This window comes from Eleutherodactylus coqui, chromosome 13, assembly GCF_035609145.1.
Source record: "Eleutherodactylus coqui strain aEleCoq1 chromosome 13, aEleCoq1.hap1, whole genome shotgun sequence".
In the NCBI taxonomy this organism is placed as follows: Eukaryota; Metazoa; Chordata; class Amphibia; order Anura; family Eleutherodactylidae; genus Eleutherodactylus; species Eleutherodactylus coqui.
In genome coordinates this window covers 123346432-123371167 of record NC_089849.1, presented here as the reverse complement: position 1 = coordinate 123371167, position 24736 = coordinate 123346432, and the positions used below count along the sequence as shown (strand labels likewise).

At 48.0% G+C, this 24736-nt stretch overlaps 1 protein-coding gene across 4 annotated transcripts in view; it reads right to left on the bottom strand.

Annotated features, from left to right (window-relative positions):
- LOC136588132 (uncharacterized) overlaps positions 1-24486 on the bottom strand; it is a 47167-nt gene extending 22681 nt beyond the window's left edge. For 3 of the 4 annotated variants that reach the window (XR_010787540.1, XM_066587133.1, XM_066587134.1), the window contains exon 1: positions 23966-24486. The gene's annotated coding sequence lies outside the window, so the exon portion shown is untranslated. The remainder of the gene's footprint in view (positions 1-23965) is intronic. The other variant, XM_066587135.1, reaches the window with a different exon arrangement.
- Positions 24487-24736: the final 250 nt, after the last annotated feature.

The following is a 24736-nucleotide window of genomic DNA, read 5'->3' as shown; positions in this document are numbered from 1 at the left end:
CATCTTGACGCAGTAGCCAGGGGTTCACCCTCCTGTGTACGAGCAGTTCTGGCCGTACAAGCACTACTTGAGAAAGCTTCTGAGGTGGTCCTAGACTACCCTCTTGTGGTCCTCACGCCCCATGACGTACATGGAATTCTGACACAGGTGAGCCGTAGACATCTGTCTCTTGCTAGACAGATCAAAATGGAACTTGCAGTACACTCTTCATCCAATGTCTCATTTCAACGTTGCACAACTTTGAATCCGGCCACCTTACTGCCATTAGGTGACACTGATTCAAATGGGGGAGTAAGTACAGGGGACCAGCTTTTCGCGAATTCCCTGACTGATGAGGAGGAGGCCTTTGACGCAGAACACCAGCACGACTGTGCAGCACTCATGGAGCAGGAGACAGCTGGGTTCGCACATGTCACTGATAAACCTCTCCTAAACCCCCACCTTGAAATGTTTGTGGATGGATCACGATACCAGAATGAGATGGGCAGATTTGTGACTGGGTTTGCTGTAGTATCAATGAATGAAGTACTGATAGGCCGCGCCTTCCCCCACATATGTCAGCACAGGAAGCGGAGCTGTGCGCTCTGACCGAGGCCTGCAAATTAGCCCGGGGAGTCACTGCTAATATCTACACGGACTCCAGGTACGCGTTTGGCGTTGCGCATGACTATGGGCCGATTTGGCGCGCGCGGAGCTTCCTTACAGCTCAAGGCAGACCGATAAAGAATGGTGATGCAGTAAGTAGTTTAATGTCAGCTATCATGCTCCCAAAGCAGGTAGCCATAATAAAGGTAAAAGCACACACCCAAGGGGACTCCTTGGAAAGCAGAGGCAATGAGAGGGCAGACGGAGCAGCTAAGGCTGCAGCCCTGCTGGACTGGAGGACACCCGTGTGCAGAGTTCAGACCAGGTCCTGCCCAGCGGAGGAGGATCCTGAGCCCCCTGCCAAGGACCAGACTCTCTCTGTCCCACCACAGAAGGAGGTGGACCTACTCCCCTCAGGGCAAGAGCAGGAGCGCTGGGCAAGTGCAGGGGCAGTAAAAGGAAATGAAGGTTGGATGATGGGTGCGCGTATGTGTTTACCTGCGGCTGCCTATCCTAGTATGGCCCTTTTGGCTCATGGAAAGGTGCACGCCTCGCGCAATGCCATGGTAGCCCTGGTGGAGAAAATGTGGTACGCTCCGGGATTTGACAGGATGGCAAAGGCATATGTCAAGGCTTGTGAAATCTGTGCACTACACAACCCCGGTCAAGTAGTAAAGACCCCTCGGAAGTGCACTCCGCGACCTTTGTACCCCTTCCAGAGACTACAGATAGATTACATCCAGTTGCCCAGATCAGGAAGGTACGAGTATGTCCTAGTGTGCGTTGATCTGTTTTCTGGGTGGGCTGAGGCCTACGCGGTCCCGAAGGCCACCGCCCAGGCCACTGCCAAGAAACTTGTGTCAGAGTTAGTGTGCAGATTTGGGGTACCAGAAACCATAGAAAGCGACCGAGGTACTCACTTCACTGGAGAGGTAATGAAGGAAGTCATGTCCGCCTTAGGAGTAGAGCAGGCGTTTCACACCCCCTATCATCCGCAGAGCTCCGGAAAAGTGGAAAGACTCAATGGCACCCTCAAACTTAAGATACAGAAAGCCATGGTTGAAACAGGAAAACCCTGGCCCGAGTGCCTACCTTTGGCCCTCTACTCAGTACGGACCACGCCAAATAGGAAAACAGGACTGTCTCCATATGAGATTCTCTTTGGCTCCATACCTAGGTTAGGGCTGTATCACCCACAAGCTCTATCCCTGGGTCATGATAAAGTCACTTCCTTTGTGCAGGACTTATGCCAAAAACTAAAAATAACACACGACCTAGTTTTCTCTTCCATTCCAGACCCTGATAGTTTGGAAGGATCCCACTCTCTGCAACCTGGAGATTGGGTGGTGGTAAAAAGACACGTCAGGAAATCACTGGAACCTCGCTTTGACGGACCATACCAGGTACTGTTAACCACTCCCACCTCGGTCAAGTTAGAAGGCAAACCCACTTGGATTCATGCCTCACACTGCAAGAAAGTTCCAACGCCTCAGCACCACGAGGGGGGTGGAGAATAAGCCCAACCCAGGGTGGTGGGGGGGGATGGCAACCTGGACACCAGCACTGATAGTCTGGATAGGTGTATTATTTACCCTTTGTCTTCTTGGACTACTCTCTTTTCGGGACAACTCCTCACCAACTGTCAATGTAAGAAGAAGATGGACTGGTTGGGCGGAAGGACACCCCAACATGTGGGAATACCTTGCAAAAGACGTACTGAATATCTCCCACATGTGCATGCCCAACCTTCGGAGTGGGGAAGATATTTTACGGACTTGCTTACTGTCTATCCCCACCCCAATAAAGACACTTCGCGATATATATTCAATAGTGCATAACGATAGTGATGTGGAGGAGAGCAATGTTGTCCAGGAAAATACCTTTCTTAATGTATATGAATATTGTCCCCATTGTGATGCGGTCGAACATACACTTTGGTCAAATATGACTCGTTTCCGGGTCAGGAATGTCGCTCCGGCTGAGGTATGCTATAACTTCACGTGTAATAAAGAACATATGGGAGGTTGTGCGCAGAGAACCAGGGTGACTAGTGATTACCAGAGACTCTGTAATCGCACAGTCGAGCAATGTAGAAAGGTACAGACTCCTATGCTCTGTAACCACACAGTCCGAAGCCCCAGCCATTTTAGGCACGTCAAATTACCATTAGGCTGGGTCCTGTCCTGCGGTAACCTGACTTACACATACATCCCTGGTAATATCTCTGGTGGGCCGTGTGCACTGGCCAGATTAAGTATACTAATGTACCAAAAACCTAATAGCCCACAGCTCACCAAAAGACGAAAGAGGGAGGTAGAAGGACTGGATAGCAAATGTGAAGGACCACCCACTCTACTTAGCTACACAGTACATACGGCACTGGCAGTCAGTATTGTGGGTGTTCCCGGGTTGGCACAATATAACGCAAGAGTAATCAATGGATTGGCATGCGATATGGTAAAGGGCCTGAATGCTACATCACAGGCCTTGGACCTTCTCCTACTAGACATACAAGGAGTCAGGAAAGCAGCTTTACAAAATAGAGCCACCATAGATTACCTGTTGCTCGCGGTAAACCACGGATGTGAGGAATTTGAGGGGATGTGTTGTTTCAACCTCTCTGATCACTCAGAATCCATTCACCAAAGGATCAATACCTTGGGAAAAATAGCTACTAGCATAAAACAGGCTAAAGACCAGGGATGGTTTAGTTTTCTTAACCCTGCAAATTGGTTCTCTGGTCTGGGAGGATGGTTCATGGGAATCCTACAAAGTATAGTACAGATAATTGTCATGCTGTTGTGTATATATATAGTAATCAAAGTCATAATCTCTTGTGTGAGCAAATGTACGGCAAAAGCCTTTTCGGCCCCTGTGTAGGCCGACCCTTGCTGGATGAAGGTTAGACATACTGTCCAGGGACCTGACTAGGCCGTCAGCGCCATCGGGCGATAGAACTGGACCCTGCGTGTGTCTTCCTGATTCCAAAATGGGGGAATGATAGGGGCTAAAAGGGTTAATATATGTTGCTTAGCAATCCATGATATATACTGCAATATTTTATGTGTAACAGGACTGATGACTGTTTTGAGGAACAAGCCTGTGGTTTCCTGTCTTGAGTTCTGCTGTCGCGGAACCCTCCTTTGCGGAACCACGGCTTACTCAATTTGGAATGTTTACACCCTTCCATATTAATTCTGAATTGATAATGCGCATAAGAAGTTTTCACACTGACACAAGGTTCAGCATGCATAGCTTCCTCAATTCTAACTTTAATGATGGGCGTGTAGCCTGTTTTAAGAGTTTAACATATCCGCCCATCTGGGCAGGTCAAAGATTACATAGATACAACGTATTGTTTAATTATTGGATAAGCATCTTGCAATTCTTCCATCCTCCGGTCATCTGTGATTGGCCATCAGGTGGTGGATGAAATGAGTGGGTTGTCTTGGAGCCACGTGTGGTTCCTTCGATATGATTGGATGTTACATCATGAACTATAAATTGCACAAACCTCCCATGTTATTTGCATACGTTTCCAGTAAAATTGCTTGGGTAATTTCTGCGGTAGCTGTTTCAGACTGCGGTTGTCCATGTCTGAGTTATACCATTTTCCAAAATTGCAAAACAGATGGAAAATGTAACGTGTTTATACTATATATTATCTTGTCAGCGTCTTGAGAACAGAAGTTTCATGTTGGCTTCCCCATGTCAGCAGAGTCATAAAACAGATATTTTCATATGAGCGGAAGTACCTATTGCATAACTGTAAGAACATTATATTTGTAGCAAGACAGAAAGCAAATATGTATACAGAATGTTAAATTGACAACTGTCTACTGCCAAGGCCCACCGATCCATATAGATATATACTGGGCTTCCACCACAGACCCCCCTTGAAACTATCTGTTTCACTAAACTCGCCGTGCTCCGTCCCACCCCAATCCCCCACCGCTGACCCTAGACTCGCATTGTGTTGTAGACGACTGGGCCTATTACTGCCATGGGGGTATAGGATGGTTCGACATCATCGTATTCTGGATCCATGATGACGACGTTTGCGCTGACAGTGGGCTTTTTGTTGGACGTCGTAGTGAGACAGGTGGACCAGGCAGTCATCAGGGTCGGAATACACTGTATGCAACAACAAACAGAAATTAGGATGACTATAAAGGTGATAAATATAATCAGGTTAGGAGAGGTGCGAATTTCACTATTTCAGGTAAACACTGCATAACTTGTATAGAACCCCGCCTTCTTGACGTTACCTCGATTCATCAACAAGAGTGCAAAATCAGGACTATCTAATAACTGATCAACATGACTGAACCCCTGTCTCATTAGTAAGTGCATAATCATATATATCAATCTGGAAAGAGCTACAAGGTGATTATTCCCACTTCCCTTTTCCAGAGGCGGCAAGGTAACAGGACCAGGGGCGTTGTAACACCGGCATGTTGCGTGGACATAAGCAGAGTGCACTGCAGATAAAATAAAGCAAAATCTTAGCGAAAACCTATCAGTGTTCTAAATACACAATGTTTCAAAACTTATTTTATATATTTTTTCCTTCTCCTGTTAGGTACCTTACTGAGGAAAACAGACTAAGGTTAGCTCTTTTTAGTTAGTGCGGTCAGCTTCTTAATGGCAACTGCGTCTTTACCTGCGGGTCACGTTTTGTCTGGAATGTAGGTACAAGTCTCCCCTATCATCTTACAGACACTCCCTTTTTTGGCTAAAATCGTACCTAGTGCCATTCTATTTTGAAAAGTCATAGTCGAGGTAGGTCCTATTGGTCGACTAGTCCCTATAAGGCGTCTCTAGTATAACTTATAAATCACTTTTAATTGTAATAAACATAATTAATCTGGTCAACATTTTATTTACCATAATAAATCAGGAAAATTTTTAAAAACTCGTCAGGTACCCCCCTTGGCTGTCTTATGACGTCAACGTACATGTGTGGGTCAAAACTATCACCAGGAGCCTCTCTTCTCACTCTAATGTGCTGTTACAATACTAGTAGTGTGCACAGGTACGCACGGCGTGGGACACCCTGATCTACACCCACACCAATGTCCCTCCTGGAGATAGTCCGGATGGTGGACACGTCCAGGTCGCCTACCCTGACCCTACACTACCTAGTGACAAGACTGGAAGGAGCCGTCGTACCTATGCAGAAACAAGGGTAGACCAACATGACAGCAGAGTTGGATCAAGATAGAGTAACTATGGGGGGTAACCTCATCATCTTCAATGCTGTCTGACAGGATGTGGGGGAGCATAAGGGCTTTACTAAGGCACATTCCCCTGTCCAATTACTTTCTAGACATGATGTCACATTATTTTACCTGTGAAGTGTGTACCTTCGTTTACCTCATTCACTTCCGGTACCCTGTATCTGTAGATTACCTCATTCATGAGCTTCTGTGTGGTTATCTGCTCATTTACCTTAGTATCAGGGTGGGCCTCCAACCTGAAAAAGACTCGCGCAACAACAAGCACATATTCATACTCCCCAACAGGTGTGAGCTGAATGTGGTCAAATTGGCAATCCCTGAAATGGGTAGAGTGGTCAAGGCAAGTGTTATATGGCTACCTTACTTCTGTCCGGACTCGCATATGGCAAAGATCATGCTAACTGGACAAATGGTGCAGCAGCTGCAGAGAACCCAGGCGTCACCCATTCTTGTTCAGTGTCGACATCATCGCTGCTTTTGATTCTGTGTACCAGTTGGGCCATCATGGGGGACAGGGACCTCTGTAGGCAAGTTCTGTTGATTGTTCGCCATACGCCGTCCTGTTCTGTCGCTCCCGTCTTTTAGCCCATCTGCTTTCTTTCCTCGTTGACTTGTAACTGTAAAGTCCTTGACATATCAAAGTCCAAAGTCTTTATCAAAGTCCAAAGTTTTTATCAAAGTCCAAAGTTTTTATCAAAGTCCAAAGTTTTTATCAAAGTCCAAAGTTTTTATCAAAGTCCAAAGTCTTTATCACTGACTCATGCTGTCAGTATCTATTCTTCTTTCTTCCACGGCTTGAGGGCCGCTGCCTTTGCTGTGTTGTCGGCGAGGGTGTCATCTCTCGCTTCTCCGTTGTAGAAATCGGTGTGGATTCTCCATTGCCAGGTAGTAGTAGTAGGGTTTCCATGAGACTCTGCACAGCTGCACCATTCTTAATTGGCTGTCCTACTGAGATAACAAGCTGTCTGGCCTTCCATATTGGGCCATAATCATAAGCTATGCCAAATGCATTCCAGGAGTCAGTGTAAAAAGTTGCCGACTTACCTTCTACCACTCCACACGCCTCAGTGAGGGCCTCCGGTTCCGCTTCTTGGCCTGAGACATGCGGAGGCAGAGCTTCTGCGTTTAGGACATCTTGTTGTGTGACCTCTGCATATCTGGTTCGGAATCATCAATCCTCACCCTGATACCATCCACAAAAGAAAACTCAAAATATGCATCATTAACAGTGTGTACATCACTACAATAATGTCAGAATCTTGTTGCACAGAATTTTAAACAATTTTAAAAAATAGCTGATCTGCCATACTCAGATCACCTATGCCTCCCCTCCCCCCAGGAATACCTGATTAAAAGAAGAGTAGCCGGGTTCAAGGTATTACAACATTGGGAAGAAATATTGGGGGAGGCATGGAAAGAGCACATTGTAGTCGGATCTAATAGGCCAGAGATAAGTGCTTGGGTTGCACTTGCATGAGTATGTTCTGGGTGTCATTTGGGGTGTCGACCACTAGGGGGTAGTCCAATACCAACTTAGAAGATTTATCAACCATTGCCTGTACTGCTGCCACCGCACAAGCAGATGAGGGAGCTCCTCGAGTCACTGGATCTAACCTCATGGCTGTGGTTGTCCTCCGTGCTTTTGTGTCAATACTGTCATATGGCCAGCAGTATGAAACAAGGCCCAGAAAGGTGCGGAATTTGGCAACGGGTGTATGTACAGGTATGGCCTGCAGAACTTGGTTAGTCTTTGGAGGCCTCCAGGCCTTACAGCCTTCTGCAAGAGAAATTAACAGTGAAATTGTGGCCGGTTGGCAGTTTTTTTCCAAAGCATCAGCACACAGCACCTAAGATGCGTGTGCTGACCCTTCACCCCTTTTTTTTTTTCCAAAGCATCAGCACATAGCACCTAAGATGCGTGTGCTGACCCTTCACCCCTTTTTTTTTTTTTTTAACTAGGGGGATACTGTTTGACCCAGGGGTGTGTATCTGGGTCTCGTATATATTATCATGGTGGGTATATTCAATTTCCCTATGCCTGTCTTGTGGGTGTCCCATAATTTGTCAGGAACCGTGGAAAGCTGAGTTTGGGACAGGAGAAAAAACAAAACTTTTTCTTCTGGCTATCTATGATTCTTACCCCCTCCTTGGATAAGAGACGTGTTCTTGCATCATCTACCTCCACCCCTCTGAGTGTGGCTAATCACTTACTTCCTTATTCTCTCATTCAAGGTTAGCGGTCCTCAGACACACATCACAACTCAATAAAGATAAAGTCTTATGCACCACCCAATTTACATTTTACAAATTACGGGTCAATCTGCCCCGTTCCTCCTGTGGATACCTGGCCTTATCGTTACCTGCTTGTTTCCTATTCCTTGGCTTCTCTACCGTTTCTCTACAGTTTCTCTTACTCCCTGTAGTTTATTTATTTATTTTATATTGTCTGTGAATATACGTTACTTGTGCTGGGACTACAGGGCAAGTAACTTCTTTTTAAGTCTCTCGCTCCTGTGACAGCCCAGCGATAGGATTATAAGGGAGAACGTGGCTAATTTTTACTTTTACAACAGTTTTTGTCCCAGACTTCCGGCGACTGGACAGATGCAGTCTTAGATGCCGGGCATCTCCATCTGATTGGTAATGTACTGCAATTCTCTCTATTCACTAAACTGTTATATTGAACGCTGGTGTCTTTGGCGTGTATTAATACAGACGCCATTTCAGCCCACCTTCTCTTCCTCTTTCTGACACTCAGGGAAATTCTAACGTCTAATGCATAAATCACATATATTATGTTGTAACTTTACTGTCACAGCGGTGACCACCTAACATTGTATGTGGTTACAATTGAATTGGGGACTTGGCAAACATAGACGTATTTTCTTGTGGGCATGGTGGGCTACGCAGTCTGTTACAGTTACAGTTTGTATTCTTAAGAGCCCCCTCAGGATGTGAGTGGCATATAACTTTTTACATTCGTGTGACGGGTGTATAACAAAGTTTAGATTACATAACAAAACATACGAGTAGTTTTAACATCCAACAGTAGTTATTTATTACAGCACATGAATGTATGTACTTCTATAAAGAGTTCCACTTCCTCTTTTTAAATGAAGTTAGCAGCTTTTTTTTCTTTCCCCCTAAACAATTATACCTCCACTTACGGGCACAAGCCTATACTTCTATGCTATTATTAACGTTTAACAATTCAAAGGCAACACAGTTTAGTAGTCTGCCTCTAACCTATGAAGTCCAAACCCACAGCGCGCCGCTGTGTACGGTGCATTATCTTGGCTATAACCCAACCAATGCATTCTCATTGCTAACAATCCCTTCTTACAGTTGAGCAGGACTGATACTAATTCTATATAACAACTCAGCAGGATTAGCTCTACACAACAGACAAGCACACTAACTTTATATAAAGGACAGGTAGGACGTTTTAAACACACAGAAAGATTGCTTGATTAATCAATGATAACTTGACTCTCCACCCCTTCCACACTTTTCTGGAGGGTGTAAGAATTAACCTCGGTACAATGTTCGCTGCCTTTCAATTTCAATCATGGCTGCCAGATTTATGATTATAGAAGTCTCCTCAGACGCCAGACACAATATGCCCCGCCCTAGAGTCTCTAGCATTTCTGTCGCTACACAGTTTATCAATCTACCCTCAGACGGAGGGATCTACTTGTGGACATTCAAACGATAAACAAATATTTGTGGACACACACAAATAGACAGAGCACCAGTACGGCTGGCTTAGTCTCACTGCCCCTCGGGATACGTGTCTGACAGCTCCCTTCTCCCGGACCCTACAAGCAGGCCTAGCAGGAGCGGAAATCCCATATCAGACTTTTCTCTGGCAGTCTCTCCCTCCCTGGGCCCTCCAAACAGGCCTCAGGACTGCTGAGTCTCTGCGACAGGCCACCTGAACGGCTCCCTCCTCCCTCAGGAGTGGAAACACCCCGTACAGGCCTTCCCGGGGGCAGCTATTGATGTCACCAATTAACTAGTACTCTCAAGACAACAGGCATGTAAACATTCCTTTATATCTTATGACAGGTTCTTATCGAGTGATCGAGACTTAAAGAAGTACCTGTCGTCGTGCGGATCCAAATCGTTCGGCCTTGACACGCCACATAGGCGAGCCTGAACTTAGCCACACAGGTATAGATAATTAATTTATCTTACCGTGTTCTGATGATATTTTGGGCCCACCAAGTCCAAGGTCGCATATGTCCGTGTCTTCTGTCCGAATTCTATGGAACCTATCGATCACTCCCCGTACGGGCCACCAGCTGTCGCGGAACCCTCCTTTGCGGAACCACGGCTTACTCAATTTGGAATGTTTACACCCTTCCATATTAATTCTGAATTGATAATGCGCATAAGAAGTTTTCACACTGACACAAGGTTCAGCATGCATAGCTTCCTCAATTCTAACTTTAATGATGGGCGTGTAGCCTGTTTTAAGAGTTTAACATATCCGCCCATCTGGGCAGGTCAAAGATTACATAGATACAACGTATTGTTTAATTATTGGATAAGCATCTTGCAATTCTTCCATCCTCCGGTCATCTGTGATTGGCCATCAGGTGGTGGATGAAATGAGTGGGTTGTCTTGGAGCCACGTGTGGTTCCTTCGATATGATTGGATGTTACATCATGAACTATAAATTGCACAAACCTCCCATGTTATTTGCATACGTTTCCAGTAAAATTGCTTGGGTAATTTCTGCGGTAGCTGTTTCAGACTGCGGTTGTCCATGTCTGAGTTATACCATTTTCCAAAATTGCAAAACAGATGGAAAATGTAACGTGTTTATACTATATATTATCTTGTCAGCGTTTTGAGAACAGAAGTTTCATGTTGGCTTCCCCATGTCAGCAGAGTCATAAAACAGATATTTTCATATGAGCGGAAGTACCTATTGCATAACTGTAAGAACATTATATTTGTAGCAAGACAGAAAGCAAATATGTATACAGAATGTTAAATTGACAACTGTCTACTGCCAAGGCCCACCGATCCATATAGATATATACTGGGCTTCCACCACACTACACCTGACCTGAGTGGAATCAGGAAGGTCACCAGAGCAGATGTCCCTTAGTTTAGCAAGAAATGGCTTAACCACAGAGAGTTATCAGTCCTTTAAAAAGAATGTGCTTGTCTAAGTCAAATGTGAAATCACAAGTCTAAGTCATATGTGAAATCACGAGTTTTTCCCTGTTTAACCACAAGTCGCATCCCTGCGAGGGCGACTGGCTATAAAAACCAAGACATACAGAAAATAAACAGAGTTCATTGCTTCAACCTATACTCGGTATTGGTCAATGCTTTGGCTCCAGGAGCGCTCCTACCTAGGTCAATTTGGAAACGGACAACATCACTGACCAGTCTGTTTGAGCAGACTAACCCCCGACAAGGCTAATGGCTGCATAATTTCATTATGGTAATTGCTCGACAATGGCATGGTGAAAGATGTGTTCTATAACGTTAGCCTAATTTAAAGCTCCTCTGCAGCCTTTTAAGGGTTAAAGTCACATTGCTATACTGTAAGAACTGTATCCACTTTGGGCATTTTCCCAGCCCTCCCCCACCCTCAACTTCTGAGACAAAAAAAGCTACTTTTGCCTGACCACTTGTTGAGGAGACAAAGAATGGCTCATACACTGGACTTGAGAGGGGTGTGGGGAGGGGGCGGGGGATTCTATATGGCCCAATGAATGAAAACTATATATGTTACTGATGTAATGTGTTATACACCCATAAAGGGCAGGTATTATGTGTTTCAATGAAATGAGGGTCTGAGCAATGTACCACTCAGATCCAGTTTAGACCTGAGACTTATATCTTGTGTCTGACTGGTTGTTATAAGGCGTGCGCATGCCATAGTACATAATTAGGAAGCTACAGAATACCCCGAAACCCGATGGAGAAAATACCATCCAGTTCACTGAATAAGGAGAAAAATACATAAAAAACATTGTATATCCATGCAAAATGCAGTGTAAGAAGGAAATATAAACAATTGATAAGTACTTATTGGGCTTCATAACAGATAAGCAGATATATTTCTATTGTGTTTTATGTCTCTGACCCCATTATGAGGTTACCCATCAAATAATGGCCTGGTCAGGGCCCAGCTTGTAACTAATAATGGGATTGGGGAATGAAGGAAATAGAGGGGGGGGGGGGTATGTCCCCTGAAATCACAATGTAGAACACAAAGTGTTGTAAGTTTTTCAGTGTGGTAATTCTTAGGGACATGAATGATCTCTTTTGTGAAGGAAACCTATAATTTACCCATGATGTCCAGACTCTCAAATGCCGTGTGGCGGTTAAGAATTGTTGAAGTCAATTTTTCTCTTATTAAATACCAATTTAATTGCCATTTCACTTCTGAAAACTTCTCTTCCTCCAAGACTTGGCGATTGTTTAGTAGGTGGGAAAAAATCTGATTAGCCTTTGTGATTCCATAGAGATATTTGCATAAATTTAATAGGGGCTCCCATCTGACTTTTCAGATATTACAACTGGTAACCAAAAAAATTGGGTATACCCCTATCCATAGTCATTTTACTTGGGACAGGACCACCTAATGTGTAACATGTCACCAGGAGATTGACAGCAACAAAAGCAATTCAAGTGGTATCCTGGTGGAGCATGGGCATTCAGGTATGGGCTAGATGCCATTAGAATAGTATGTTACATCTACCTACAATTCCACATTAAACTCCGCAGCTGGAGCTGGCGGGATAATTCCACCCGTGTGATAGGTCACTATGAGTATTACTGGCGGTAATCTAGGAATGGAACCTACAGAGCAAATATATAAGGGCTTAAGCAGACGGGCAAATACGGTAATATACTCGCCGCTACGGATCGTATTTGTGCATGAACCAGTTATTTTTATTTTTTCTTTGGCTTTTCAAACTCCGCTGAAGTTTGAAAACAAGAAGCTAAGACTAACTTCACACGTGCAAATGCGATATCGGGCTGTGATTCATGGCCCAATATCATGTTCCCCAACATGCGAATGTCTTGTGCATTTTTATGTCAAGACTGCCTCGCATTACTTCGAGCTTGTAGCATTCCTCAGCTACAGCAGGAGGATGGCACAGTATCTCACATAGTTTTCAATGGGGGACCTTACCGCGTGCACCGCCTCCTGCGCCATTGAAAACAATGGGAGATGCGATAGCCGTGATTTGTCTTCTCGCATTGCGGTGCCATGCAGGAAAACATCGCTCATGTGTATGACTCTGTTCAAAAGAATCACGTCTCGCAACACACAAATCTCCTGTGATTCTCTCTCCCCCTCTCCCTCCCCCTCCCCCTCCCCCTCCCCCTCTCCCGCATAAGGGTCATAGCAGCACTTCCACTCTGACCCTGGTGTATCCCGGCGGACGCGGCCTGGTTAACCCTTTCAACTCTGTCCAGCAGCAGCAGCAGTAAAAGTAAAAGCGTCTTCATCATCTCACACTACAGATCCCCCTTGTGTCCAGATGTTACAGTATGGCCACATAAACTTCTATGGATGCTATATTACAGCTTGTATATCCTTTAACTAGAATATAGTCGTGTGTGTGAGTCCTAAGGCTTCATGTCCAGACAGAGATAAAAAGGCAGTTTCTTACCTCTCCAGATCCAGCGTGGGTCTCCTCCGTGCCGGATGGATCTTCTCTCTTCAGTACGGCGGATGCGTCTGGCTCATGTGCAGTGCATTTTTTTCAAATCTTCTGCTTTCCCGCGGATCCTCGGCACTTCCGCAGTGTCAGTTGCCAGCGTGTTGCAGATCGAACAGCTTCCATTGACTTTAACGGAAGCTATCCCTGCAGAAACATGGAGCATGCCGCGTCTTTTTCTCGCACGTCCAATTTGGACACCGGGGATAAAAATGACATCCGCAGGTATTTAAATATCTGTGGATTCTACAGTTCAATTATGCCAGTGGACATGAGGCTTAAGGCTGGTTTTATGCATGTGATATAGGCTTCCAGCACACTGTTGTCTTTTTTCCTCCATGTGGGGTCCAATTAACAAAACAGAATCCGCAAAGACAGAATCCGGACCCATATTATTCAGGGCTTATTCAGACAACCATATATCGGCTGGGTTTTTACGCCCGGCTGATATACGGCGTCCCTCTCTGCAGGGGGAGGAGGCTGGAAGAGCCGAGAGGAGGCTGGAAGAGCCGGGAGCAGTGCACTGAGCTCCCACCCTCTGCCCCTTAGCACTATTTGGAATGAGAGTGGTGGAATGGGGAGGAGCTAAGTTCCTGGACTTAGCTCCACCCCTTCCAATTGCAAATAGTGGCGACTGGGGGGCAGGAGCTCAGTGCACTGCTCCCGACTCTTCCAGCCTCCTCCCCCTGCCGTGAAAACCCGGCCAATATACAGTCGTCTGAAGTCGCCCTCAAAGTGACAACACGCACCACAGAGTATTTTCACACACACATGGACTGTGGCAAAACAATCACGCACACTATTCTAATCCCTTTAACAGGCGAGACTCACCCATTCAAGTCTATGGGGATGGAAAAAAATGGACAGTACTCAGATACCATCCATTATTTTTTAAGAAATGCAGAAAATAAGGAGCAAGCCTGGTACATTCTTTTTTGTTAATTGATAAAACTAATTAGGCTGAACGGCCTACTCATTGGAATGTCCCGCCTGTTCAAACAGATGTGAATAGGGCTGGCAAAAGGCAAAGAAAAGTAAAACGCATAGATCTGCTCGCCAGAGGACAGGATCGCGCTCCATTCAGTGCGCAATCACTTCCTCCTCTGGCGAGCGTGATAACGTCATGCCCATGTAAAGGAGGCCTAAGTAAATGGGATCACATAAATATTATATATGTGTATTCGCTGCGTATTCAAGCATGAAGACTGGAAAAATCAGTGGGATCTTTCTGTGGTTTTTTTTTGCGTGCGTAAACACAGCAAAAGCGCTATACACAAGCCGTAAATGCACTGCGTATTTACGCAACCGAAGTTCTTCTGAACATACTCTGAGGTCAGACCAGACACTCCACAGACATGTCCTATACACTGATGATCACTGCATTAGGACAACGCTCTGTGAGATCGAGTGCCGATCACTAGGGAGTGGGTGGAGGAAAGTGACGATGAATTCTCCGCACTGCCTTGGCCCCAAAGCTCACCAGCCTGTAACCCCACAGAACATGTTAGGAAAGGGCTGTTAAATCTGCTCCAACTTATCCACAACATGGTCACCAACTGATGGAGCTGCTGCAGCAGGCATGGTGCGAATGGAGTATTGGGGATGTTGGACAGCTTGTGGAATCGGTTCCACGATGTCTGAAAACTGTGATCGCTCAAAAAGGAGGACCAACTCATTATTGAGCAGGTGTTCCTAATCAGTGATCATTCAGTGTAGTGATGACATAAGATGGCAAAAGACTTCCTGGTATTAATACTGGGCGACGTGCATAGAGAGCTATAGGCACTTAATTGTTTTAGTCCATTGAGGGGATATGTGAATCCATGAGATGTGTCAGATCAGGTCATCAGTGTGGGTCTATGGACTGAGACCAGCAACAATCATTAGAAAACAGTGACCTTAGGATGGGGTCACACGGGACAGAATTTCACGAACATTCCGCTGGAACAGCACAGCTTCCAATCCCGGAAGTGAATTCCGCACCGCACGTCAGTATTCATGCGGCTTGGCCGCAGTGTGCAGACGAGGTTTTTGCAAAATCCCGGGATTAGGAGCTGCGGTTGGAATTGCCATGCGGACTTTGCGCACGGAATTTAATCGGCAATTCAGCCCCATGTGAACCCAGCCTTATTCCTCATTCGGCTTCCCTAGGCTTCCCCTACAGCTGTGTGATTTCTGAGCTCCCACTGACTTCTACGTGAATATCATCTGCTTTACTTGGGCCTATCTGAGGAAGCCGGAAGGGCTGTGCGGTATTAGCCAATGAGCATAATATCTATGATGTCATTACTAGTGGCTTTTTTTCTTTTCCAGACTACGGAATGCTAGATGACATCACAGAGAAGAAAGGGAAAGGAGACAAGTTTGTGGAATGTGAAACTCTCCAACCTGAGGCACAACACAGTAGAAGACATGGTGTCTGTAGTTTTCCCCCACTGCCCGGTAATCACTATGATTTGGTAGTCTGAGACACTTCACACCACTTTTGTATTGGCAAGCACTGCTCATGTATCAAGAGCAGCTTGTAGTGTCTTGGTCTACTGATGGATGACCAAAGCACAGTATGCATCGGGTAGTCAGAAAAGTGCTGCAGCCACCTTCAAAGCCTGAAGAGAGATCCCAGCAACCAGCACATCGGTGGCAGGTAATATCAGCCTCCTTTTACCCCGGTGGGTTGCTTTCCTTGCCCGATGCTCCCGGCCGTCTCTTCTGTTTTGGGCTGATCTTGTTTGTACTTTATCCCGGGGAATCCCGGGGGTAAGAAGGAGCTGGAGAACTGTGTTTTTCAGTGCAAAAAAAACTGGGATCATGGTGAAGAAACCTGCTGAACTGCAGATGATGTACTGCGACTTGTATGGAGCAAAGGTAAAGGGAGGATGATGGTGATGGCCGTGTATTGTACTGTTATACTGTATATTGCTACCAGATGGCATTGGACATTTAACGGTTAATTTCTTTGTGACATAGTAAATGGTTAACAAACGTGTAAGGTGTAGAATCCAGCAGCACACACTTATGTTTCAAATCCCAACAGGGTTAGGTGGGAAGATGCAGAGCTGTATATGGGACCATGAGCCAAAAGTCCCCAGCAGAAGTCCAATATTTTACCAATAAACGGCAGCATAAACGGTAAATAAAAGCATCAAAAAGCTTTATTGTTCCATATTAATAAACGCAGACAAACAACGTTTCAACCTTAATAGTCTTTCTTAAAGGGGTTGTCCCGCGGCAGCAAGTGGGTCTATACACTTCTGTATGGCCATATTAATGCACTTTGTAATATACATTGTGCATTAATTATGAGCCATACAGAAGTTATAAAAAGTTTTATACTTACCTGCTCCGTTGCTGGCGTCCTCGTCTCCATGGTTTCGGACTAATTTTCGGCCTCTGATGGCCAAATTAGCCGCGCTTGCGCAGTCCGGGTCTTCTGCTTTCTTCAATGGAGCCGCTCGTGCAGAATGCCGGCTCCGTGTAGCTCCGCCCCATCACGTGCCGATTCCAGCCAATCAGGAGGCTGGAATCGGCAATGGACCGCACAGAAGAGCTGCGGTCCACGGAGGAAGAGGATCCCGGCGGCCATCTTCACCGGTAAGTATAGAAGTCACTGGAGCGCGGGGATTCAGGTAAGCGCTCCGGTAAGCTTTCTTTAGGTCTCTGCATCGGGGTTGAAAAAAAAACAAACCCGTTTCGGCGCGGGACAACCCCTTTAAGCCTTGGCTTGAGAAAGTCCATTAAGGTCGAAACGATAAAGCTTTTTTGACGCTTTTTATTTACCGTTTATGTTGCCGTTTATTGGTAAAATAGTAAATGGTTAGAGGCGATACAACAGGGTACTAGAGCCTCCATGCCTGCCCATATCACATCTTGTATCCAAGCTAGAGGTGGTACAACAGGGTACTAGAGCCTCCATGGCCGCCCATATCACATCTTGTATCCAAGCTAGAGGCGGTACAACAGGGTACTAGAGCCTCCATGGCCGCCCATATCACATCTTGTATCCAAGCTAGAGGCGGTACAACAGGGTACTAGAGCCTCCATGGCCGCCCATATCACATCTTGTATCCAAGCTAGAGGTGGTACAACAGGGTACTAGAGCCTCCATGCCTGCCCATATCACAGCTTGTATCCAAGCTAGAGGCAGTACAACAGGGTACTAGAAGCCTCCATGCCTGCCCGTATCACATCTTGTATCCAAGCTAGAGGCGGTACAACAGGGTACTAGAGCCTCCATGGCCGCCCATATCACATCTTGTATCCAAGCTAGAGGCGGTACAACAGGGTACTAGAGCCTCCATGGCCGCCCATATCACATCTTGTATCCAAGCTAGAGGCGGTACAACAGGGTACTAGAGCCTCCATGGCCGCCCATATCACATCTTGTATCCAAGCTAGAGGCGGTACAACAGGGTACTAGAGCCCCCATGGCCGCCCATATCACATCTTGTATCCAAGCTAGAGGCGGTACAACAGGGTACTAGAGCCTCCATGGCCGCCCATATCACATCTTGTATCCAAGCTAGAGGTGGTACAACAGGGTACTAGAGCCTCCATGGCCGCCCATATCACATCTTGTATCCAAGCTAGAGGCGGTACAACAGGGTACTAGAGCCTCCATGGCCGCCCATATCACATCTTGTATCCAAGCTAGAGGCGGTACAACAGGGTACTAGAGCCTCCATGGCCGCCCATATCACATCTTGTATCCAAGCTAGAGGTGGTACAACAGGGTACTAGAGCCTCCATGCCTGCCCATATCACAGCTTGTATCCAAGCTAGAGGCAGTACAACAGGGTACTAGAAGCCTCCATGCCTGCCCGTATCACATCTTGTATCCAAGCTAGAGGCGGTACAACAGGGTACTAGAGCCTCCATGGCCGCCCATATCACATCTTGTATCCAAGCTAGAGGCGGTACAACAGGGTACTAGAGCCTCCATGGCCGCCCATATCACATCTTGTATCCAAGCTAGAGGCGGTACAACAGGGTACTAGAGCCTCCATGGCCGCCCATATCACATCTTGTATCCAAGCTAGAGGCGGTACAACAGGGTACTAGAGCCCCCATGGCCGCCCATATCACATCTTGTATCCAAGCTAGAGGCGGTACAACAGGGTACTAGAGCCTCCATGGCCGCCCATATCACATCTTGTATCCAAGCTAGAGGTGGTACAACAGGGTACTAGAGCCTCCATGGCCGCCCATATCACATCTTGTATCCAAGCTAGAGGCGGTACAACAGGGTACTAGAGCCTCCATGGCCGCCCATATCACATCTTGTATCCAAGCTAGAGGCGGTACAACAGGGTACTAGAGCCTCCATGGCCGCCCATATCACATCTTGTATCCAAGCTAGAGGTGGTACAACAGGGTACTAGATCCTCCATGCCTGCCCATATCACAGCTTGTATCCAAGCTAGAGGCAGTACAACAGGGTACTAGAAGCCTCCATGCCTGCCCGTATCACATCTTGTATCCAAGCTAGAGGCGGTACAACAGGGTACTAGAGCCTCCATGGCCGCCCATATCACATCTTGTATCCAAGCTAGAGGCAGTACAACAGGGTACTAGAGCAGTGATGGTGAACCTTTTAGAGGCCGAGTGCCCAAACTGCAACCTAAAACCCACTTATTTATCGCAAAGTGCCAACAGGTCAGGGGGCGGGGCTTATCACGACGTATGATTTTACCCCCGTCGTTCTAAAAAGGACAAGGCCGCTTCAGATTTTGACTGCTTTTTGGATGCGGAAATACTGCGGAACGTCCTCAGCAGATATTTCTGCAGCATTTCCGCATCCAAAAAGCAGTCAAAATATGCACCCGATCTATTTTTTGATACAGCCCCGCCCATTTCTGCCATGTAAACATACCCCAGTGGTAATTCTGACACCCCCCCCCCCCCAGCGGTAATAGTGACCCCCACCACACAGCAGCCCCAGCAGTAATAGTGACCCCCAGCGGTAATAGTGACACCCCCCCCCCCCAGCGGTAATAGTGACACCCCCCCCCCAGCACCCCCAGCGGTAATAGTGACACCCCCCCCCCCCAGCACCCCCAGCGGTAATAGTGACACCCCCCCCCCCCAGCACCCCCAGCGGTAATAGTGACCCCCACCACACAGCAGCCCCAGCAGTAATAGTGACACCCCCCCCCCCCCAGCGGTAATAGTGACACCCCCCCCCCCACCACCCCCAGCGGTACTAGTGACACCCCCCTTCCCCAGCACCCCCAGCGGTGATAGTGACCCCCACATCACAGCGGCCCCAGCGGTGATAGTGACCCCCACATCACAGCGGCCCCAGCGGTGATAGTGACCCCCACATCACAGCGGCCCCAGCGGTGATAGTGACCCCCACATCACAGCGGCCCCAGCGGCGATAGTGACCCCCACATCACAGCGGCCCCAGCGGTGATAGTGACCCCCACAGCGGCTCCAGCGGCGATAGTGACCCCCACCCCACAGCGGCTCCAGCGGCGATAGTGACCCCCACCCCACAGCGGCTCCAGCGGCCATAGTGACCCCCACCCCACAGCGGCTCCAGCGGTGATAGTGGCCCCCACAGCAGCTCCAGCGGCGATAGTGTCCCCCACCCCACAGCGGCTCCAGCGGCGATAGTGGCCCCCACCCCACAGCGGCCCCAGCGGCGATAGTGGCCCCCACCCCACAGCGGCCCCAGCGGCGATAGTGGCCCCCACCCCACAGCGGCGATAGTGGCCCCCACCCCACAGCGGCCCCAGCGGCGATAGTGGCCCCCACCCCACAGCGGCTCCAGCGGCCCCCACCCCACAGCGGCCCCAGCGGCGATAGTGTCCCCCACCCCACAGCGGCCGCAGCGGCGATAGTGTCCCCCACCCCACAGCGGCCCCAGCGGCGATAGTGTCCCCCACCCCACAGCGGCCCCAGCGGCGATAGTGTCCCCCACCCCACAGCGATAATAGTGACCCCCCCCAGCGGCCCCCCCAGTGCATTAGGGACACACCCCCCCCCCCCCAGCGGCCCCCCAGTGCATTAGGGACACCCCCCAGCGGCCCCCCAGTGCATTAGGGACACCCCCCAGCGGCCCCCCAGTGCATTAGGGACGGCCCCGCAGTGCAGCAGGGGCACCCCCCAGTGCAGCAGGGAAACCCCACAGTGCCCCTCCCGAGACCCACATACTTACCTCCTTCTCCTCCCCCTCCTCCTGGAAGCTCAGCTTCTCTTCTGGTCCTGGCATGCATATTAATTTTTTCTTACCCACTTCTGCCTCAATAGGTAATTCCCAGCAACCTGATTGGTGAATCAGCCAACCCAAACAACCAATCAGGTTGCTGGGAATTGCTGATTGCTGCAGAAGTGGGGAAGAAAGTGTTAATATGCTCCCGGCACACACTCTGGCACACACGATGCCTCCCCCCTCCCGGCGGAACCAAGTAGTAGGAGACGTCGGGGCAGGGGGGAGAGGGATTCCAGGTGCACACTGAAGTTAGTGTGTGCCGGGATCAGCGCGGCTAGCAGTGCCGTTTGTGAATGCCGGTAGGGGAGCCGCGGCCCCTGCTGGTATTCACAAGTGGTGAGCAGCCGATGGCAGCGCGTGCCAGTAGGGAGGGCTCTGCGTGCCGCCTCTGGCACGCGTGCCATAGGTTCGCCAACACTGTACTAGAGCCTCCATGCCTGCCAGTATCACATTTTGTATCCAAGCTAGAGGCGTCCCAGAGTACCAGAGCCTCCATGCCCGCATCACTAGAGGCAGTACAACAGGGTACTAGAGCCCCCATGCCTCCTGTATCACATCTTGTATCCAAGCTAGAGGCGGTACAACAGGGTACTAGAGCCTCCATGCCCACCTGTATCACATCTTGTATCCAAGCTAAAGGCGGTACAACAGGGTACTAGAGCCTCCATGCCCCCCGTATCACATCTTGTATCCAAGCTAGAGGCGGTACAACAGGGTACAAGAGCCTCCATGCCCCCCGTATCACATCTTGTATCCAAGCTAGAGGCGGTACAACAGGGTACTAGAGCCTCTCTTCAAGGCTAACTTCACATGGCCGATCATATAAGTCCAAGAAACTTGGCCCAATATTGCATTTTACCCACGGATGAGGTGATTTTCAGGTGAAATCCCCTCCCATCCCTTCTGTGATCCCCATCCTCACACACGATATCAGTTGTAAACTCTTCCAGTGGGAAGCCTCGCACAGCACTCGCCTGCACATCGCACGGCGCGCCGGAGACACGCGATGTATTTAAGGTCTCACTGAAATCGATGCGCTCCGAGGAACTAGAAGAGAATAGATCATGCTGCATCGCACCGAGAGGGGAAACATCGCTCAAGAGAACGGCGTCCATATTCCACGAGTTTTGTGAGCCTCGCAGCGCACATAGCAGCGCCTCAGCTGCAGGACGGCGGGGTCGGCTCTCCACAATACATTCCCCCTTTGCTCTGATACTGTAATCACTCACATCAGCATTACACAAAGTGTCGTCCGACTCCAACGACTTCTAGGGGAGGAACTGACCATCAGTGTGCGTTACATGAGGGTGGCTTCCTGCGGGACGACCACCGTCCACATAACTGCTCAAAACAGCTAATTCAAGTGCCGGTCAGTGTACACGCGGAGCGACGAGCAACACGGCATTTAGATTCAGTTCACCAAAAAAAAAAATAGTCGCCGACTGATGAAAAGTCATCTGGTGTAAAGTCAGTTGTTCGTATTTCAACAACTTTGCACGCAGATCGCCTCTATCTTCCCATCCTGGCAGCGGGGTACTTCCCGCAGCAGGGCGTCAACTTACATCCTGCGGATAGCGCGAGATCACTTATGATCGGAGATGCACCCCCCTCGCTGTTAACCACTTCCCTGCCGTGATCTATGTAGATCGCAGCATGGGAGGGGTTCACAGAGGGAGCGCACTCCCTCTGTGACGTCACCGGGCTCTCACGATATAATTGCAGAGAGCCCCGCTGGTTGCCATGGCAACAGGACGCCAGACACTGGTCTCCTGTATTGCCATAGCCTGTGATCGCTGAATAAGCGATAAGGCATGGCAGGGCAGTAGCCCTGCCATGCCTTATCACAGCGATCATCAGTGCTGTACTGTAAGTGCCCCAGAGGGACATAAATAGTGTAAAAAAAAGAAAAGAAAAAAAGGTAAAAAAAAAACACAAGTAAAACCACCCTTTTTTATGCTTTTTCTCATATTAGCATAAAAAAAAAAGGCAAAAAAAATTAAAACCCCACATATTGGGTATTGTCGCGTCCGTAACGATGTGTGCAATAAGTTGCACATGCTTTTGACATGGAAAAAAAGCGTAAAACAAAACGCTAAAAGCATTTTGCCTCCCTAAAAACACAATAAAAGTGATCAAAAAGCCGTATGTACTCCAAACTGATACCAATAAAAACTATAGCTAGTCTCAAAAAAAAGGAAAAAAAACCCTCAGAGCTCCGTACATAAAAAATAAAAAAGTTACAGAACTTTGAAGGCAGCGATTTAAAAAAAAAAAAAAAAAAAAAATCCAAAAAACGATTTTATTGCCGAAAAGTGGAAAAACCTTAAAAAAAGTAAGAATTTTGGTATCATTGCAATCATACCGGCCCGCAGAAAAAAATGGATTGCGTCATTTATGCTGCATGATTAATGTTGTAAAAAAGAAACAAAAAAAAAATCTATGTCAGAATGGATGCGTTTTCTGTCTTTGTTAGCATACAAAAAAAATAATAAAAGTTTTACAATATAGTCTATGTACCCAAAAGTGGCACCGATAAAAACTACAGCTCGCCACGCAAAAAACAGGCCCTCACACGGCCGCGTCAACGGAAAAATTAAAAAAGTTATGGTTTTTGAAAAATGGAGAAAAAAATCCGCCAAAAATCGTTGCGTCCTTAAGCCCAAAATAGGCCGTGTCATGAAGGGGTTAAGGATATCTCGGCAAACATCTAACGAACAATCCTCGCTCTGTGGATGTCGCTCGTACGCCGACCACTTTCCTGAACGATAGTCGCTCCGTGTAAGAGTGCCTTACAAACAAACAGGTTCCTGCACTTGTACCGATATTGGAAACATTTTCAATAAAGATTGATTTTAAAAAAAAGTTTAAAAAAATGAAATAAATTGCTACACAGGAATAGTAGCGCCGTTGCCAATAGCAACCCATCACATCCAGATCTTACTTTAAGAAACCACATATATATATTTTTATTTTTATTTTTTTTCGACAAACGATGCAACTTGATTGGTCGCCGTTGGAAATGTTTCGTCTTCCTTTGCGCCATAAATCTCTCCGAATGACGTTGGGATTTGCCCGGGTGGTTGCCTAGCAACAATATAAAACACGTGATAATATACACACCCACCCCCCTCCCCGCTACATACCACCAAATGGCGACACAACATCTTCACGGGTCTTGTCGCCATTTGTAAACAAACACCAACCAAGTGCCAATATAAAACCCCCTTACCCGAGGGTGCGGGGCATCTGCCACTCTGGCCGTCACCCCCTCCACTATGTCGGATCTAATGTCCACCAGGAACTTCATGCCGCCCTCCATCCTACTGATGTGGCTGCAGAGCACCTTGTACTGCGGCGTCAGGTAGTAGCGCAGCCGCTCCTCCACCTGCAGCACGGTGCCCGGGGCCCTACTCTGCTGCGCCTGCACCAACTTACTGCTGAGCTCTGCCACCTGGCTGTGATCCACCCCATAGTCTGCGGCCAGTTGCCCCAGCAGTGCCACCCTCTGCCCCTTCTCCAGGGACCTGTAGTAGTGCATGAAGTGCAAGCTCTGCGGCTCAGGGGGTGGGGGGCTTTTCTCCTTGGTCTCATAAGGTGGCAGAGGGGGCACTGACTTGCTGAGCACGTCTTCCATGGCAGCAGGCACTGAGCTGACCTGCCTGAAGGAAGGACCTCTAGGATCTAAGGGCAAGTGCTGGCACAGCAGCTTTCCTCGCCCGCCTGGAGGGAGGCAGCTGACAGGAGCCGCTACACGTCTCAGGAAGTGCGCCAAGCACGTGATATGAGGGCGAGCACTAGGGGAACATCCCCACAGCTGGAGGTCTGCGGGCTGCATATTACTCCATTCAGCCGCATTTCTCCGGCGCGGCCGATGCAGCCAATCAGCTGGCTGGAATCGGCACCACGTGACTGCGCGGGCACGCCGCTGAGTCACGTGGTGCCGATTCCAGCCAGCTGATTGGCTGCATCGGCCGCGCCGGAGAAATGCGGCTGAATGGAG